Source organism: Salvelinus fontinalis, chromosome 36, assembly GCF_029448725.1.
Source record: "Salvelinus fontinalis isolate EN_2023a chromosome 36, ASM2944872v1, whole genome shotgun sequence".
Lineage (NCBI taxonomy): Eukaryota > Metazoa > Chordata > Actinopteri > Salmoniformes > Salmonidae > Salvelinus > Salvelinus fontinalis.
In genome coordinates this window covers 9,391,642-9,398,660 of record NC_074700.1, presented here as the reverse complement: position 1 = coordinate 9,398,660, position 7,019 = coordinate 9,391,642, and positions in this window count along the sequence as shown.

Here is a 7,019-nt window from a genome sequence, read left to right as displayed (position 1 = left end):
AGGGTAGGACAGGAAAGGACAGGACAGGAAAGGACAGGACAGGAAAGGACAGGACAGGAAAGGGTAGGACAGGACAGGAAAGGACAGGACAGGACAGGAAAGGACAGGACAGGAAAGGGTAGGACAGGACAGGAAAGGACAGGACAGGACAGGAAAGGACAGGACAGGAAAGGACAGGACAGGAAAAGACAGGACAGGAAAGGACAGGATAGGAAAGGGTAGGACAGGACAGGAAAGGACAGGACAGGAAAGGACAGGACAGGACAGGACAGCAAAGGACAGGACAGGACATTAAAGGGTAGGACAGGAAAGGAAAGGGTAGGACAGGACAGGACAGGAAAGGGTAGGACAGGACAGGACAGGAAAGGGTAGGACAGGACAGGATAGGACAGGACAGGAAAGGACAGGAAAGGGTAGGACAGGAAAGGGTAGGACAGGACAGGACAGGGTAGGACAGGACAGGGTAGGACAGGACAGGACAGGGTAGGACAGGAAAGGAAAGGACAGGAAAGGGTAGGACAGGAAAGGGTAGGACAGGACAGGACAGGAAAGGGTAGGACAGGACAGGAAAGGGTAGGACAGGACAGGACAGGATAAGACAGGACAGGACAGGAAAGGGTAGGACAGGACAGGACAGGACAGGAAAGGGTAGGACAGGATATGACAGGACAGGACAGGAAAGGACAGGAAAGGAAAGGGTAGGACAGGACAGGACAGGACAGGAAAGGGTAGGACAGGAAAGTACAGGACAGGACAGGAAAGGGTAGGACAGGACAGGAAATGAAATGACAGGACAGGAAAGGGTAGGACAGGACAGGACAGGACAGGAAAGGGTAAGACAGGACAGGACAGAACAGGAAAGGGTAGGACAGGAAACGATAGGACAGGACATGACAGGACAGGAAAGGACAGGACAGGAAATGAAATGAAAGGATAGGATAGGATAGCAGGATATCCATTATGGCATCTCCTCACTATGACGACAGTCATGGACATCCTAAGTAAGAGAGACATTCAGACAGGTGCAGAGAATCCAGATGATAGATAGATATCAGCCACTGTTGATTCACCCCAAGTCCAAACGTTGCACAATAAAACTGTGGGTGCAATCAACAGTTTGCAGGTCATGCTGTCTTCCCCGAACAACGTATGTGTGCGAAAACATTGCATTATACATCTGTGTACTTTATGGGTTCATGAACTACACAAAATTGTAACCCCCAAACAGTTCCAGCCAACTGATCAACAAATGATCAAATAGTATTTCCAGACAAAAATGTGATGCATCATGTTTACAATGGTACACATGCTACTGCTCCCACAATGGTTTACAGTAGGAGGTATAGTAGTGCACTATATAGGGAACAGCGTGTACTGTAGGTGGTATAGTAGTGCACTATATAGGGAACAGCGTGTACTGTAGGTTGTATAGTAGTGCACTATATATGGAACAGTGTGTACTGTAGGTGGTATAGTAGTGCACTATATAGGGAACAGTGTGTACTGTAGGTGGTATAGTAGTGCACTATATAGGGAACAGCGTGTACTGTAGGTGGTATAGTAGTGCACTATATAGGGAACAGTGTGTACTGTAGGTGGTATAGTAGTGCACTATATAGGGAACAGGGTGCCATTTGGGACACAGCCACTGATCAAAGTTTTACATTGCTTACATGGACATTATTAATACAGGCCCTGTTCTGTGTGGGTTTACATTGATTACATGGACATTATTAATACAGACCCTGTTCTGTGTGGGTTTACATTGCTTACATGGACATTATTAATACAGACCCTGTTCTGTGTGGGTTTACATTGGTTACATGGACATTATTAATACAGACCCTGTTCTGTGTGGGTTTACATTGGTTACATGGACATTATTAATACAGACCCTGTTCTGTGTGGGTTTACATTGATTACATGGACATTATTAATACAGACCCTGTTCTGTGTGGGTTTACATTGGTTACATGGACATTATTAATACAGACCCTGTTCTGTGTGGGTTTACATTGATTACATGGACATTATTAATACAGACCCTGTTCTGTGTGGGTTTACATTGATTACATGGACATTATTAATACAGACCCTGTTCTGTGTGGGTTTACATTGCTTACATGGACATTATTAATACAGACCCTGTTCTGTGTGGGTTTACATTGCTTACATGGACATTATTAATACAGGCCCTGTTCTGTGTGGGTTTACATTGATTACATGGACATTATTAATACAGGCCCTGTTCTGTGTGGGTTTACATTGATTACATGGACAGTATTAATACAGGCCCTGTTCTGTGTGGGTTTACATTGCTTACATGGACATTATTAATACAGACCCTGTTCTGTGTGGGTTTACATTGATTACATGGACATTATTAATACAGGCCCTGTTCTGTGTGGGTTTACATTGATTACATGGACATTATTAATACAGACCCTGTTCTGTGTGGGTTTACATTGATTACATGGACATTATTAATACAGACCCTGTTCTGTGTGGGTTTACATTGATTACATGGACATTATTAATACAGACCCTGTTCTGTGTGGGTTTACATTGATTACATGGACATTATTAATACAGACCCTGTTCTGTGTGGGTTTACATTGATTACATGGACATTATTAATACAGACCCTGTTCGGTGTGGGTTTACATTGATTACATGGACATTATTAATACAGACCCTGTTCTGTGTGGGTTTACATTGGTTACATGGACATTATTAATACAGGCCCTGTTCTGTTTGGGTTTACATTGCTTACATGGACATTATTAATACAGACCCTGTTCTGTGTGGGTTTACATTGATTACATGGACATTATTAATACAGACCCTGTTCTGTGTGGGTTTACATTGCTTACATGGACATTATTAATACAGGCCCTGTTCTGTGTGGGTTTACATTGATTACATGGACATTATTAATACAGGCCCTGTTCTGTGTGGGTTTACATTGATTACATGGACATTATTAATACAGACCCTGTTCTGTGTGGGTTTACATTGATTACATGGACATTATTAATACAGACCCTGTTCTGTGTGGGTTTACATTGATTACATGGACAGTATTAATACAGACCCTGTTCTGTGTGGGTTTACATTGATTACATGGACATTATTAATACAGACCCTGTTCTGTGTGGGTTTACATTGGTTACATGGACATTATTAATACAGACCCTGTTCTGTGTGGGTTTACATTGATTACATGGACAGTATTAATACAGACCCTGTTCTGTGTGGGTTTACATTGATTACATGGACATTATTAATACAGGCCCTGTTCTGTGTGGGTTTACATTGATTACATGGACAGTATTAATACAGACCCTGTTCTGTGTGGGTTAAGTGCATCATTAAATGTCTGTGATTGGCTAATGAGTCGTCGGTTATACGTGTGGTCAAGGAGTCGTGTTCTGAATGGTGCTGTCCATTACCAAGGCACCTGACTCTGTCACAGGGCGCTATTAGAAGGGATATCATGTCTGATGGCAGAGTATTTATCAAGACCAGTCCCAAATGCCATTTGGAATGCACACTCAGTACTCATCAAAACCAGACCATCTATGTGGCATGCATTCTCCCCGCCCCTTCTAGTGTGCATTGTATATCTGTACAGATCTTAATTTGATCACCCTGATACAGGAGAACTTTCATGCAATGTAGGAAATGTATAACGTCTAATGTATTTGAGGTTTAAAAAGGTTTGTAATTTCCACTTTGAAATGTCAGACTTAATTTTCCCTTACGAAAATATTCATTCATTATAATCCACATAATAATTCAAATTTCCTGTTGCTGCAGGATTATTTTCAACTTCTAGCAAACTGGTTTAAATTAAGATCCTACATCTGTATGTCCACTATGTTCATTAATTTGTATTTAGTATTTTATTAGGATCCCTATTAGCTAGTGCTAAAGCAGCAGATACTCTTCCTGGGGTCCACACCAAACAGGAAACATGACATAAAACAGAACATGAATAGACAAGAACATCAGATGGACAGAACTACATAAATTTATAACAAGAACACACACTGTCATACATGGATGCCTTCATAATCATGTGATTCATACTAGACTGAATGTAAGTGCAACACACCAACATGGAAACAACGAGGTGGGTTGCAAACAGGCGGACACTTTTCAGACCCGGAATCGAACCCGGGTCTGTAGTGATGCCTCTAGCACTGCAATGCATTGCCTTAGACCGCTGAGATGCAGTGCCTCAGACCACTGAGATGCAGTGCCTCAGACCACTGAGATGCATTGCATTAGACAGCTGAGATGCAGTGCCTTAGACCGCTGAGATGCAGTGCCTTAGACCGCTGAGATGCAGTGCCTTAGACCGCTGAGATGCAGTGCATTAGACCGCTGAGATGCAGTGCATTAGACCACTGAGATGCAGTGCATTAGACCACTGAGATGCAGTGCCTTAGACCACTGAGATGCAGTGCCTTAGACCGCTGAGATGCAGTGCCTTAGACCGCTGAGATGCAGTGCCTTAGACCGCTGAGATGCAGTGCCTTAGACCGCTGAGATGCAGTGCATTAGACTGCTGAGATGCAGTGCATTAGACCGCTGAGATGCAGTGCAATAGACCGCTGAGATGCAGTGCCTTAGACCGCTGAGATGCAGTGCATTAGACTGCTGAGATGCAGTGCAATAGACCGCTGAGATGCAGTGCCTTAGACCGCTGAGATGCAGTGCAATAGACCGCTGAGATGCAGTGCATTAGACCGCTGAGATGCAGTGCCTTAGACCGCTGAGATGCAGTGCATCAGACCGCTGAGATGCAGTGCCTTAGACCGCTGAGATGCAGTGCATTAGACCGCTGAGATGCAGTGCATTAGACCGCTGAGATGCAGTGCCTTAGACCGCTGAGATGCAGTGCCTTAGACCGCTGAGATGCAGTGCCTTAGACCGCTGAGATGCAGTGCATCAGACAGCTGAGATGCAGTGCCTCAGACCGCTGAGATGCAGTGCATTAGACCGCTGAGATGCAGTGCCTCAGACCGCTGAGATGCAGTGCATTAGACCACTGAGATGCAGTGCCTCCGACCGCTGAGATGCAGTGCCACAGACCGCTGAGATGCAGTGCCTCAGACTGCTGAGATGCAGTGCCTTAGACCCCTGAGATGCAGTGCCTTAGACCACTGAGATGCAGTGCATTAGACCACTGAGATGCAGTGCCTTAGAACGCTGAGATGCAGTGCCTTAGACCGCTGAGATGCAGTTCCTTAGACCGCTGAGATGCAGTGCCTTAGACCGCTGAGATGCAGTGCATTAGACCGCTGAGATGCAGTGCCTTAGACCGCTGAGATGCAGTGCATTAGACCGCTGAGATGCAGTGCCTTAGACCGCTGAGATGCAGTGCATCAGACCGCTGAGATGCAGTGCCTTAGACCGCTGAGATGCAGTGCCTTATACCACTGAGATGCAGTGCCTTAGACCACTGAGATGCAGTGCATTAGACCGCTGAGATGCAGTGCATTAGACCGCTGAGATGCAGTGCCTTAGACCACTGAGATGCAGTTCCTTAGACCACTGAGATGCAGTGCATTAGACCACTGAGATGCAGTGCATTAGACCACTGAGATGCAGTGCCTTAGACCACTGAGATGCAGTGCATTAGACCGCTGAGATGCAGTGCCTTAGACCGCTGAGATGCAGTGCCTTAGACCGCTGAGATGCAGTGCCTTAGACCGCTGAGATGCAGTGCATTAGACCGCTGAGATGCAGTGCTTTAGACCGCTGAGATGCAGTGCCTTAGACCGCTGAGATGCAGTGCATCAGACCGCTGAGATGCAGTGCCTTAGACCGCTGAGATGCAGTGCCTTAGACCGCTGAGATGCAGTGCCTCAGACCGCTGAGATGCAGTGCCTTAGACCACTGAGATGCAGTGCCTTAGACCGCTGCGCCCCCCAACTTTGTTTCGCTAAATTCCCCTGACGTGAATAAATCCACATTGTTTCTATAGTTACCACCCATAATGGGTATCCCGGGGTAAACTATTGCATTTGCCAGCCGCTATGGGTTTCATTAGGTAAAATGCACCGTTCATGAACATGAAAAAACTAGGCCTTTTTACAGTCTATCACCCTTAAAACGGGGTGAGATATAGTGTAACTTGTTACAGTCTATCACTCTTAACGGGTTAGCTGAGATATAGTGTAACTTGTTACAGTCTATCACCCTTAATGGGCTAATTAACGGGATAGCTGAGATATAGTGTAACTTGTTACAGTCTATCACTCTTAACGGGTTAGCTGAGATATAGTCTAACTTGTTACAGTCTATCACTCTTAACGGGTTAGCTGAGATATAGTGTAACTTGTTACAGTCTATCACCCTTAACGGGCTAATTAACGGGTTAGCTGAGATATAGTGTAACTTGTTAAAGTCTACAACCCATGGAGGGTTAGCTGAGGTGCACCGGGTTGCAGTCTACCACCCATGAAGGGTTATCTGAGGTATAGTCCTAGGCTTTGGACCTGCTCATTAAATTAAGGAAGACCCGCTGAATATAAAGCCAGAATCAGATGGGAGTTTCACTTAAGGTCCTCGCTTCCAGCTGAGGCTCTCACCTCAGCCTCCATGATCAGAGGTAACAGATGTGAACGTAGAACCCTGGAATGGAGTTTCCTCCCTGTAAAATTTCAACTTTATGGTTTCCACCTCAGCAACGTGTCTTACATTTCCACCTTCATTCCCCTACACCACATTCACACCCAGCAGCATCCACCAGTCACGAGTTATAGTGAATATTGAAATATAAAACATTATAGTCCCTTACTCTAGGCCTATCTGCTAAATGCTATGTACTGTACGTATGCCATCTGTATAGGTTTACTATGTGCTCTGAAAACAGAAGCAGACTGCTCATCCCCTATCTAAGTGATATACCGCTAACATACCTCCTTCTCCTCCTGCTGCTCCTCTTCTTCCTCCATTTCCTCTCCTCTCGTATGCGCTCTCCTCCTCCTCTCTCCTTCTCCTCCTCC